Consider the following 14,426-nt stretch of genomic DNA (forward strand, 5'->3'; position numbering starts at 1 on the left):
TGATTTATAATTTGAACCATATTCATATCTAATTTAGATATATTTAGGTGAGACTTAGGAGTTATTGCTGGAACAAATTAAAACATTTAGGGATGCTGGGATGAAATTATTTTTCATGTGAAAAGGACATGAGTTTTTGGGGGCCAAGGACAGAATATTTTGACCTGAATGTTTCTTCCCTCAGTTCATAATTTGTATGTTAAAATTTAATCCTCAATATGATGATACTTGGAGGTGAGCCTTCAGAGGCATTTAAGTCATGAGGATGAAGCCCTCATGAATGGAATTACTGTCCTGGTAAGAAGAGACCAAAGACCTAGCTCTCTCTTTCTTCCATTTGAATATACAAGAAGTTGGAAGTCTGTAAACTGAAAGAGAACTCTGGCCAGAATTTGGCTGTACCGGAACTCTTATTTCAGACTTCTCATCTCCAGAACTGAGAAATAAATTAATGTTGTTTAATAAGCCTCCCAATTCTATGATACTTTGTTATAGCAGCCCAGAGTGACTAAGGCACATGGAAAGAACCATCCAAAAGGATTAAAGAGAATAGTACTTGACACTCACAAGAGAAGGCTTCCTAATTCACAGGAGACTGAGAAAACTACTCAAAAAGTTTGATGAGGTCATTGCTTCTTTATTAAGACCTTCAACTTATTCAAGGATTCACCTACATTCTAACAGGGTAATTTACTTTACTCAAAGTTTGCCAACTGAAATGTTAATGTCATCCAAAAAAACATCCTTGCAAATATATTCAGAATAATGTATGACCATATATCTGGATACTGTGTCCTAGCCAGTTTGACACATAAAAATTAACCATCACATTAGGCATGCAATAAAATATCCAAAATACAAAGAAGCAGGAAAATGTAACTGCATAATGGAGAGAAGAATAAACCAATTAAGTTAATCTAGATATCATATTAAATATAACTAACAACATTAAAAGAGCTCTTATATATCTATTCCATATTTTCAAAAAGTTAAGCAGATTTTTGGGTCATCTGCATGGCTCAGTCAGTTAAGTGACCAATTCTTGATTTTGGTTCAGGTCACAATTTCAGGGTCATGAGATTAAGTGTCACTTTGGGCTCCATGCTGGGCATGGAACCTGCTTAAGATTCTCTCTCTCCCTCTCTTTCTGCCCTTCCCTCCTCACTTGTGCTCTCACAAAAAAAAAAAAAAAAAAAAAAGTTTAGGTAGATTTTGAAAAGCTAAGCAAGAGTAATAAGCCTCTAACTAGGCTGACTTCTTAAAAAAGAGATGATATAAATTACTAGTATCAGAAAATGAAAGAAAGGTCATCATTGCAGAGCACATGGACATAAAAAGGACAATAAAGAAATACTATGAATAACTTTAAGCCCACATATTTGATAACTTAGTTGAAATGAGCCAATTCCCTAAAAGACACAATCTGCCAAAATTCACGCAAGAATAAATAGAGAATCTGAATAGGATTTGATTTAAAAATCGTGTCAATAATTAATAACCTTCTAAAAGAAATTAACAGTTTCAAACAAGGGCACTGAGGAATGCTACCAAACATTTAAGGAAAAATTATCCCAATCCTTTATGATCTCTTAAAGAATAAACAAACAGAGGAAATACTTCCCAAAACACTTGATAAGGCCAGAATAACCCTAAAAAGAAAAACCAGAAAGGACAATACAAGAAAAGAAAACTGCAGTCTAATATCTCTCATGAACACAGGTATGAAAATCCTTAATGAAATATTAACAAATCAACAACAACAACAGATACCTAATGACAAAGTGGGATTTATCACAGGCATGCGCGTTAGCATATCAGCAGGCTTAAAAAACAAAACAAGACTATAAAACAAAATAACCAAAACAAAAATTATAAAACACATGGCTATATTAGTAATGCAGAAAAAGCATTTGACACAATCTAACACACAGTCATAATTAAAACTCACAGTAAACTGGGAATGGAGAAGTTCTTCAACTTGATATTACATATAATAATATAAATATAATCATAAATATAATATACGTATTTACCTATAGTTAAGATCATACTTAATGATGAGAAACTAGAAGCTTTCCAAATAAAATAAGGAACAAAGCAAAAATGTTCTCTCTCAATACTTTTTCAACATTGTACTGGAATACTAGCTAATTCAATAATATAAGAAAAGGAAATAATAGGTATATAGTTTGGAAAGAAGAAGTTAAACTCTTAGGTTGCAGATGACATGATTGTCTCTGTAGTAAATGCAAAAGAACTGACAGAAAAACTCCTGAAACTAATAAGCAATTATAGCAAATTTGCTCGATACAAAATGAATACAAAAATCAATTTCCTTTAACAATAATGAACAAGTTGAATTTGAAATCAAAATCACAAAACCATATATATTATTACCCCTCAAAATTAAATACTTAGTTATAAACCTAGCAAAAAATGTACAAGATCAATATAAGGAAAATTCTATAAACTCTGATAATTGAAATAAAAAATTAGATACTCCATGTCTATAGATAGGATGGCCCAGTATTGTCAAAAATGTTAGCTCCTTCCAACTGGATCTATAGGTTTAATGTAATACCAATTAAAATCTCATCAAGCTATGTATTGATATTAATAAACGGATTGTTGTTTTATGTGGAGAGAGAAATGAATCAGAATAGCCAAGACAGATGAAGGAAATGAATAATTTGGAAGACTGACACTACTCAACTTTAAGACTTACTGTAAACTTTAAGACTACAGTTATCAAGACAGTATAATATTCACAAAATTTTAGGCAAATAGATTAATGGAACATATAGAAGACCAGAAATAGACCCCATGAATATAGCCACCTGATCATTGATACAGGACAAAGAAAATGCAATGAAGCAAAACAATGATGTCTTTTTGTACAGAATACCAAAGCTATAGTCAATAAAAGACATAACTGATAAGCTGGACTTTATTAAAATTAAAAATGTAGCTCTGGAAAGCCTATGTCAAAGGAATGAGAAGGCAAGCCACAGACTGAGAGATAGTATTTCCAAAAGACACATCTGATATGGGACTATTTTTTCAAAAGATAACAATAACTCTTAAAATGTAATAATAAGTAAACAAACAACCAGATTAAAAATGGTCAAAAGACCTGACTAGAGTCTCACCAAAGAATGTCTACAAATCTACAAATGGCAGATGAGCAGCATATGAAAAGATGCTCTACATATCATGTTATTAGAGAAATGCAAATTAAAACAATGCTGAAATATCTCTACATACCTGCTAGAATGATCAAAATCCCAAACTATAACACCAAATGCTGGTGGAGAAACAAGAATTCTCATTCCATTGCTGGTGGGTATGCAAGATGTACAGCCACTTGGGAAGATAGTTTGGCACTTTATTACAAAACTAAGCAGATTCATATGATACAATTCAGCTATGCACTTTTTTGGTATATGCCCAGAGAAGTTGAAAGCATATGTCCACACAAAAACCTTCACAAAGATGTTCATAACAGCTTTATTCATACCAAAACTTAGAAGCAACCAAGATACTTTTCTTTGGGGAATGGTTAAATAAACTTTGGTATATCCAAGCAATAGACTATCATTTAGTGCTAAAATAAATGAGCTGTCAAGCCATGAAAGACATGAGGGAATAGTAAATGCATATTACTGACTAAAAAAAAAAGTAATCTACAAAGGTTATATAAGATATGACTACAGCTATGACACTCTGGGAAGGGTAAAACTATGGAGATGGGGGTATGCTTGGGTGTCTCAGTCAGTTGAGCATCTGACTTTTTATTTCAGCTCAGGTCATGATCTCAGGGTTGTGAGATTAAGCCCCACATCAGGCTGGGCATGGAGCCTGCTTAATATTCTCTCTTTTCCTCTCTCTATGCCTCCCCTCTCCTTTCTCTGTCTCAAAAAAACAAAAACAAAAACAAACAAACAACAACAAAACACACACACACACACAAACAAAAAACCTAAAACTAAAACTAAACCTATGGAGACGGTAAAAAGATCAGCAGTTGCCATGGTTTGGGTTGCAAAAGAATGAATAAGTGAAGCTCAGAGGATTTTTCAGGCAGTAAAAATACTCTGTAGGATATTATAATGATGAATACATGTTATTATATCTTTGTCCAAACCCATAGAATGTACAATATCAAGATAAAACCCTAATGTAAACTGTGGACTTTAGTTGATTAGGGTGCATCAATATATGTTTGTGAAGTGTAATAAATAAATCTCTCTGATGTAGAACACCAATGATGGGGCAAGTCATGTATATGTGATGCAGGGTATACCTTCTCAGTTTTGCTCTGAACCTAAAACTGTTCTTAAAATATAAAGCTTTAAAGGAAAAACAACAACAAAAACCTCACAGCCATCCATTCATAGGAATAGAGGGAAGGAACTTCTTTAACGTGGAAAAAAAAAGATACCTGTGAAAAACTTACAGAGAACATCCTATTTAAGAATGAATATTTGAAGGTTTCTGCCTAAATTCAATAATAATAAAGTAGGCATGCCTGCTTTCATAACTTTTATCCAACCTATTATTGGAGGTAATACCTAGTACAATCAAGCAAGAAAAAAAAATGAAAGCATACATATTTGAGATAATAAGCAAACTGTTCTTATTCAAGGATGATATGGTCATCTACATAGAAAATCCAATGGCGTACACAACAAAAGGTCTAGAATCAAATTTAGCAGGAATGTGATATATAAAATCAATATAAAATAAACAAGTATATTTCTGCATACTTACTAGCAGTAAGTTACTAAACTGATTAAAATTAATTTATAATTGTATCTAAGTATATACTTCTGGGAAAATCAGACTAAAAGGGTTAAAACCTATACAATGAACACTACAAAATATTGCTGAGAGAAGTCCTAGGTAAAAGGAGAGATGTACCTGGTTTATGAGCTAGAGTATTCAAAGTTATTAGGATTTCAATTCTTTGTAAATTAATCTCTAGAATAATAGATATCCCAATGAAAATACAAATAAATGCCTTTGTGGAAATTTTAAAGCTGATTCTAGAATTCATATGGAAGTTCAAGGACCTCAGAATAACATAAGAAAATCTATTTTAAATTAAAGAATGAATTTGGGAGGTTAGCAGTACCTAATTTCAATATTTCTTATAGAGCTGCAGTGATCAAGATTTTGTCATATTGGCAAATAGAGAGGAAAAAGTCATCAATGGAACAAAGTAGAGAATCCAGATATATACTCAAATACACACACACACACACACACACACACACACATATGCATAAACACATACATAGACATGGAGACCACATATATATTATGCATATTTATAGAATATTATATATAATATATATATATTATATATATATACACACAGACTTTAGTCAGTTTTTACCAGTTTTAGATAATTTTTGACAGAAGTGCAAAGTTTGGTGGAGAAAAAAATAGTATTTCAAGAAAAACTAGCTATTCTTATTGAAAAAAATACGAACTCCCATCATTTACAAAAACTAAAATGAATGCTAACTTAAAAATAAAACTATAAAACTTCTAGAAATAACATAAGTGAAAATTGTTGCAACCTTAGGTTGTATGTATTTCTCACAACAATAAAGAACATTCCATAAAAAAGTGAACTTTATCAAAATTTAAGTTCTGCTTTTCATAGGACACTATCAATAGAATTAAAAAACAAACAGCAACGTAGGAGAAAACATTTACAAAACATCTATCTGATTAAAATGTTTCATTCAGGGACCACTGGGTGGCTTAGTGGTTGAGCATCTGCTCAGGGTGTGATCCGGGGGTCCTGGGATTGAGTTCCACATTGGGCTCTCTGCAGAGAGCCTGCTTCTCCCTCTGCTCTCTGTGTGTCTCTCATGAATAAATAAATAAAATCTTAAAAAAAAAACTTTTTAGTGAATATATTTTATCCAAACTTACTCATTAGAAAATAAAACTCTTAAAATTTGGCAAAATATTTGAATAGACCTTTACAAAGAAGATCTATGGATGGCATATAATCTCACGGAAAGATATTCAACATCATTAGTAATTAGGGAAATGAAAATGTAGACACAATATGTTGGCAAATTTATTAGAATGACTAAAATAAAAATCAGGATGCATTGCTGGCTCAGTCAGAGGAGCATGTGGCTCTTGATACTGGTGTTGTGAGTTGAGCCCCATTTTAGGTATAGAGATTGCTTAATAATTAATTTATAATAAAATAAAAATCAAGGTTACCTAGAATTGGCAAGGATAGAAGAATTAGAACTGTCATGTACTTAATAAAAATGTACACTGTCACAAATTTGGAAAATGGTTTGGCAGTTTCTTAAAAAGTTAAATATACATCTAATATATAATAGAGAGACACCTCAGTGGCTCAGTGGTTTAGCACCTGCCTTTGGCCCGGGAATGATCCTGGAGTCCCTGGATCGAGTCCCATGTCAGGCTCCCTGCATGGGGCCTGCTTCTCCCTCTGCCTGTGTCTCTGCCTCTCTCTCTCTCTGTGTCTCTCATGAATAAATAAATTAAATATTTTAGAAAAATAACATAGAATAGATATATTATACTTATAGGTCCTTACTCCAGGGAAGAGGATGTGTATGTTCACACAAAGTCTTCTATGTAAATGTCCATAGACACATCATTGTAATGGCCAAAGCTGAAAACAACACAAATATTTATCTATAGGTAGATGGAAAAAATAATTTTTGGTATGCCCATATAATGGTGTACTACTCCGTGTTGTAAATGAATCACCTACTGAAACATGCAACAACATGGGTGAATCTCAATAGAATTATGTTGTGTATAGAAGCCAGGCCTAAAAAAAAAGAAAAAAAGCGCATTTGTTTGATTTCATTTATACAAATGTCTAAAAAAAAATAAAAATAAAAATAAAACAACTAATCTATAGTTGCAGAGAACAGATCAATCATTAGAAAGGGGAAAAGAAAAAAATCTTTTTTTAAATAGAAAGGGAAAAAGAGGGAGGATAAGAATGATTACAAACAGTGTCACATAATTTCTAGTTGACAGATAAGTTCACTATTTTGATTATGGTGATACATTCATCATATAAGCCAAACTTAGCTTGTACAATGTAAATATAATGCATTTTACTGATATTAATATTTCAATTAAGCAGTCACAAAATACTATTTAATAGAGTACTTATTTGCAGAAAGATTCACATACATTATGTTTCTCAGCAAACATTTATTTCTTTTTCTTACGCAAAATCATTCATACTCATATTACTCTCAATCATCCTTTCTATGGAGTAAGATGTTTTAAAGTCTCGTTAGTATATTAAAATAATATAAACTGAAGCATAAATTTCATTAAAAATTGTTCCTTTGCATGATCTACAAGGGAAAATGAATATTTATTATAGTGACTTCAGAAGGCATTTTCTCTTAAAGGGCAATGTATAATAACTACCTTTTATAACAACTGCATGAGTTTTATTGTTTAAATGAAATATTGAATAAATTATTAGCTTATATTTTTGTGTCTCCAATATAATAAATAAAAGGGCAAAAAATCTAGTGGTAACAACATCTATTATAGAACACATAAACCAACATGATGATTTCTAGTTTCATGAGAAAGTATTCAATTTTTACAAGTCCAACCTATTAATAGAATAGTAAGTCATCAAATATACACATCTTCTTCATAATTCATTGATTCATTGCTAGTTTATGATTTTAAATTTTAATGCCTAAGATAATGCCATGAAAAAATAGAATTAAATTGGATAAAGCATTCAGATATCATAGATAAAGACAACAATGATGCAGCCATTATTCTTTTGTTATCAAACTATTAAAAAAAAAAAGTAGGGTGAGATGTATAAGTACATTGTCAAAAGTCCACCTTTTCAATTAAAGAAAAATTTCTCAAAGTCATAAAAAAAAACCCTCACATTGACTTAAAGGTTAAATATCCACACAGAGACACATGCACACACACATTTCTATTAAATAAAAAATATTTATGTTTATGGGAATTAACATACAAATAGAATTATAATACACAAATATAAATATATTGCAGGATAGTCAGTTTCTGTCACTCTATGTAAAGAGATCACTTTTTATATTGTATATATTTTGTAAGTTTATATATGCACTAGGGTATATTTTTACTACATCAAACATTCAGTTATCTTAATCCTGTGTACATTTTTTCTATGATAAACTAAACATTACCATAAACTATCCCATTACCCTTTGGGAGGGCTGGACTATATTGTGCTGAAAACTGGTATTGTTGATGGTGCTTAAAAACAATGTTATTATTTTAGTTCCATAATTCCAAATATATTAATATTCAGATTCACTTATCATTTCAATATTTTCACTTCTTCAAAGCATACCAATGATATTGTGTTTGGGGCACCAAAATTCTAAGTGTTTATGATCATAAATCCCACACTAGGAGGATGAGATATCAGGAACATTCTTAAGGAGGATGAGAAATATCCTGTGAAATAAAAACTAAATATTACCTGAGCTTGTGTGTTTTTAATATTAGCTTTCATAATTTCTAATTCTTTTAGGGGTCTGAGTAAAGTGGTTGTTTGATAATTTTATAAATATTTTATTGTATTTTTAGTTTTGGGCCTTCTTTAAAACTGACATAATCTTTGAGGTTTTACAATGAAAATAATGTAACTTAAAGAATAATTTCCTTAAATAGAAGACTAAATTTAAAAACGTGCAACTAAAGTTTATATTTAAAATAGAATTAATGAATAATTATAGGAGAAGACATGAGAAAATAGATGGATTTATTTATATCTTGTCAATTCTGCACTCTACTTTTTGATTTGTGATACTAAGGTTGACTGGTATTTACTGAAGAATTAAATGCAAAAAAGCTAGAAATTGTTCTTAAGTATTCTGTATAAAGTAGTGTACTTATCCTGTTAAAGCATCATCCGCCATGACCCGGAAAGTTAGCAACAGAAAGAAAATAAAATCCTTTTATTGACATGCTTCACATTGTCTGATATACAATTTGAATCTCATATTGAGATATTATATGTGTGACATTTTCTTTTTTTTGTCCTTTTATAAAATATTCTGAACACTAATCAAAATATCCGGATTATGAAAAGGATTGTCAGCTGTAAGAAAATGCATTTCTGTTGAGTTCATATTCCTGCAGGGGAAATAATCATCTGAGTCACATTAGGTGTGTTTGTAACCAAAGCCAGTGTGAGGATTTCTTATGGTGATGAGTATTAGCTTTCTATATACAACTTCGAAACCAAGTTAACTTACAGGATTTGTTTTTTTCATGTTCACAAGTATCAAGTGGTTAAGAAAAAACAACTTAAAACATATTTGACATGCTGCTTTAGATTTTTTAATAAATAAAATTTCATATCAATTAAAGTATTTTGCTTAAATAGGAAGACTTACACTGAACTTGAAGCTTCCAAAAGTAAAAACTTGAATCAAAGTCTTCATTAGAAATGAGCTTGTTTTTGTTCTCTTTGGCTTTGACATTCTGCCTTTTAACTCCTCTAGGCCTAGAGAAAGTGGAAAGCAAACATGAAAGCTTTGTCTTTTCTTTCTTCGATTGCTGAGTGACCCAGAGTCATCCATATTAAATGACAAGAGTGTATACATGGGCTCACAGAAACTATTTAACCAAATTGATAAAAACAGTGATGATATCAATTTAACATGATGTAAAAAGAAGAAAAAGGATTATATGGGCTATAAGGGAGAACTGAAATCCTATGTGTGATTTTTCAGGCCTGAACAGAAGATAGTTACCAAGGCTTGACCTGGCAGTTTCAGGGGCCAAGCTACCCTCCCCACAGCAGACTGGGTGCACAGCTACAGTCTCTGAAGGGAATGGACTCAAAGTCCCCTGGCAATAACCATACTCTAATGCAAATCTGCATTCCTTCAGCAGGGAGCTCTGCTGAGACCTCATTGGCCAGGGGGGGCGGGGGGGGGGGTGGTACTGAGGCAAATCTTTGAGACATTTTTCTCCAAGGACTCATGGGACTCATGGGCTTTGAGTACTTCTCTAAACCTAGGGCTTATCCTTTGCTCTCCCCACCAGCCATTAGACTCCTCTTGGCGATGAAAATTTCCCTTTGTCTGTGCTGACCTACCTAACTTTTACCTGGTTCTGTTCCACGGGAAAAATGGACCATGAGGGGGCCAGTGTGTCCTTCAGTTTAGCTTCCTGCTTCACTATGGGAGAACATGATTGAAGACCCCTGGTTTGTTATTGTAATTTACTACTACACCTGGCAGCTCAGCTCTTTCCAGTTCAGCTCAGCTCCTGACAATAAGGGATTACAAAAATCAAACTGATTGAAATAAAATATTTAAGAACCACCAAAAAAGAAAGTAGTTAAAATTCAAAACTGTGAGAAATTAAAATTTATGAAACTCGGATTTTAAGACTGATATGAAAATTTTCAGGGAGAAGAAATAAGAGAATGTTTTATTACAAATAATTAATTATATTTTTATTTTATTATTATTTTTTTTTATTTTTTTTTATTTTTTTACTTTGAGACAACTGTAGATTCACATGCAGTTGTCAGAAATAGCACAGAGAGATTTGGTGCACTCTTTTCTCAGTTTCCCTCAGTGGTAACATCTTGGGAAACTAGTGAAATATCAAAACCAGGATGATGACATTTACATTGATGCAATCCAGATGAACACTTCCATCATCACAAGGATCCTTTACATTGTCATTTATAGATTCACCCACTTCGTTTTAGACCTTACTCTTCTGTAACCCTGGATACTGCTAATCTGTTTTCCATTTCTATAATTTTATCATTTCAAGAATGTTATATAAATGGAACCATACAGTATGTATGTAACCTTTTGGGATTGGCTTTTTTCACTCAGCATAATTCTGGAGAGATTGACCCAGAATGTATCAATAGTTCTTTCCTTTCCATTACTGAATGGTATGGACGTACCACAGTTTGTCTAACCATCCATCCTTTGAAGGACGTCAAAGTTGTTTATAGTTCTTGGCCATTGTTTATAGCAATGATTACAAATAAAACTGCTATAAACATATTCTGGAATAAATGTCCAGGAGTTCAACTGCTGGATTGTATATTACTTGCATGTTTAGTTTTTAAATAAGTTGCCAAGCCGTTTTCTATAGTGACTATGCTATTTTTGCATTCCTATTAGCAATGTGTCAGTGATGAAGCTGTTCTACATGGCTGTCAGCATTGGGTCTTGGCACTATTTAACTATATAAGTGTGTAAGGATATCTTATTATGATTTTCACTTATATTTCCTGAGTGCCTAATGATGTTAAATACCTTTTCACATCCTTCTTTGCTATCTGTGTATATGTAAATATATATAATATATGTCCATCCATATGTGTATATATATATGTATTATATATATGTATTATATATATATATTTCCATCCTCTTCTGAGAAATATCTGTTCATGTGTTTTACCCATTTGCAAATTGGACAGTTTAACTGTCAAGTTCTGAATATTTTTACATGTTCTAGATTCTAGTCCTTTCTTGGATATGTGAATACCAAATATTTTCTATAATAATACTGTAGTTTGCTCTTATATGCCTTAACAAGGTTTTATATAACAAGGTTTTATAAAATCCAATTTATTATTTTTCCTTTAATGGACCATGCTTTTTTTTTATCATATCTAAAAACCCTTTGCCTCGATCTAGATTCAGAAGATTTTGTTTTTTTCTTAAAGTTTTTACTTTGACATTTATATTTTAGTAATACATTCATTTTTAGTTAATCTTTGTTTAAAATGTGAGACTTAGTTGAAGATTTTTATAGTCATGGCTATGGATATTCAGTTGCTCCAGGACCATTTCTTGAAAAGGCTATCTTCCTCTATTAAAATTCGTTTTCAATTTTGTAAAAAATCAAGTGGGAAAACTAATATGGGTCTGTTTCTGGATTCTTCATTCCACTGATCTATGTACTTATCTCTAATATTAGATGATCTGATTATGATAGTTTCGTAATAACTCTTTGAAGTAAAATGGACTGATTCCACCCACTTTATTCTTTTTTCAATTAAAAAAAACTATGCTAGTCTTTTTGCCTTTCCATACAAATTTTAGAATGATCGCTATTATCTCTAAAAGGTATCGCTTGGATTTCAATAGAGGTATTAAGCCTGTATATCAATTTAGGAAGAATTGGCACCTTTATTATGTTGTGTCTTCTAATCCTTCAGCGCTGCATGCCTGGTCATTTATTTTGGTCTTGTTTGATTTGCCATCAGCATTTTGTAGTTTTCAGCACACAAGTTGAAATCTAATATATGTAAATCTAATACATATATTAGATTTACCTCAAAATACTTTATTTTTGAGCAAGTATAATGGTATTGTTTTATAATTTTGATGCTCATGTGTTCATGTCATCACTAGTGTATAGAAATAAAACTGATTTTTGTATTTTTATCTTGGTATCCTTTGGCCTTCCTGAACTTACTACTCAGTTGTAGGAAAGTTTTTGTAGATTCCTTTTATTTTTCTACACAGTCATATCATATCTTATAGGTATAGTTTTCTTTTTTTCTGAGATGTATCTATTTAATTTTCATTTATTGACTCCTGGTGTTTACTGGAACTTCCACCACTATGTTGAATAAGAGTGGTAAAAATGAACAGCCTTCTTTTGTTTGTGATCTCAGGGGAAAATGTTTCTCATTTTTTTCTTTGTCAATCTTTCTAAAACTTTGCCAAGTTTATTGATCTTTCCCCCAAATCATCTTTTTGATTCATTTATTTTTACTATATTATGTTTTCTACTTTATTGGTTATTGTGCTTTATTATATAATTTCTTTCCTTCTCCTTGTTTTGCATTTATATTTCTCTTCATTTTCAAGGTTGAGGAGATTTCATCTTTGACCTATGGATTATTTAAAAATGTGTGGTTATTTCTCAAGTATTTGGAGATTCCCATTCTATCCTTTATTACTTTTTAGTTACAATCTGTGTGGATAAGACAGCACACCCTGTTGGTTTTCAATAATTTAAATTATTGATTTTATGGCCCATGATATGGGTCTATCTTACAATATGGATACCTTTAAAAATGTGCATTTTTCTATTGTAGGGTGGAGTATTCAAACATGTTGATTAGATGTTGTTATAATGATATTGAAGTCTCCAGCTGTAAATATGGATTTGTCTCTTATTTCAGTTTTTACATCCTGTGTTTTGAAGTTGTATTGCTCAGTGTATATACACTTAGGATTGCTATTGGGGAAATTGGCTCTTTTTCAACACTATATACTATCTCATTCTATTTCTGGTAATTTTATTTGCTCCAAAGTTTACTTTCTCTGATAGTAATACGGCCACTCTGGTTTCTTTGGGTGGTTTGATGGAATGTAAATTTCTTCTTTGACTTTTAACCTGGCTATGTCACTAAAAGTAAAGTGAGATTCTTATAGATAGCAAATCCCTGCTTGGGATTTGTTCAGATTTGAATCTGTAAATTCAAACCTTTTGGGAAAACTTATATTATCAGTCACTATAATTTTTAGGAATCATTTAGTCTTATTCTTTCTCCACTCCTCTCAGCACTTCATGACTCAAAGGTGAGATCTTTAGCTGTACTCCCACAAGTCCCTGAGAATCTCTGTTTTTTTTTTGTTTGTTTGTTTGTTTTTGTATTTTTTGCTTGTTGGTGTTGTTTGTTGCTCTGATTGGATAATTTCCACTGGTCTATTTCCCTATGGGGGACCTGATGTGGGACTCGATCCCAGGACCCCAGGATCATGACCTGAGCCGAAGGCAGACACTCAACAACTGAGCCACCCAGGTGAACCTCCACACTTGTCTATATTAAATTATTTTTTTTCCAGTTCCTTTCATTCTCCTGTTCAGCCTATCCATGAAGCTATTGATTGATGTACTATTTTTCATTTCCAAAACTTTCGTTTGATTCTGTTATATATTCTATGTATTCTATCTCTTTGCTGAGATTTTTTTTCTGAGACTTTCATTTCAAGCACATTCATAATTAGTCAAAGCATTTCTGATTTTTTAAAAGATATCTTTATCAGATAATTCTAGTATCTGTACCATCTTGATGTTGGTAACTATTGATCACCTTTTAGTATTCAGTTAGATCTTTCTGGTCCCTAGTATGAATGATTTTTTTTTTTTTTCTTATCGAAACCTGGACATGTAGGTATAATGTCATGTGCCCCTGGATTTTATGTAAATTTTCTATTTTAGAGTTTTTCTCTGACCCTGCTCAACCAGGAAAAGGGAATTGAGTTGCTGCTCAATGGGGATAGAAGCCTAATTTTCTCACTCAGCTATCACTTAAAGGAGGAAGAACTTCTCATCATTGCTGGGTGAGAATAGAATATTTGCAGTTCTCCAATAGC

The 14,426-nt window shown here is 31.9% G+C and overlaps 1 long non-coding RNA gene across 5 annotated transcripts in view; it reads right to left on the minus strand.

The window, feature by feature from the left end:
* The window catches only part of LOC144301721 (uncharacterized), a 185,367-nt gene that overhangs the window by 15,587 nt on the left and 155,354 nt on the right, over positions 1 to 14,426 (minus strand). For all 5 annotated transcript variants that reach the window (XR_013368462.1, XR_013368465.1, XR_013368463.1 and 2 more), the window contains one exon: positions 9,447 to 9,556. This is a non-coding gene — a long non-coding RNA (uncharacterized LOC144301721). The remainder of the gene's footprint in view (positions 1 to 9,446; positions 9,557 to 14,426) is intronic.

This window comes from Canis aureus, chromosome 30, assembly GCF_053574225.1.
Source record: "Canis aureus isolate CA01 chromosome 30, VMU_Caureus_v.1.0, whole genome shotgun sequence".
NCBI lineage: Eukaryota > Metazoa > Chordata > Mammalia > Carnivora > Canidae > Canis > Canis aureus.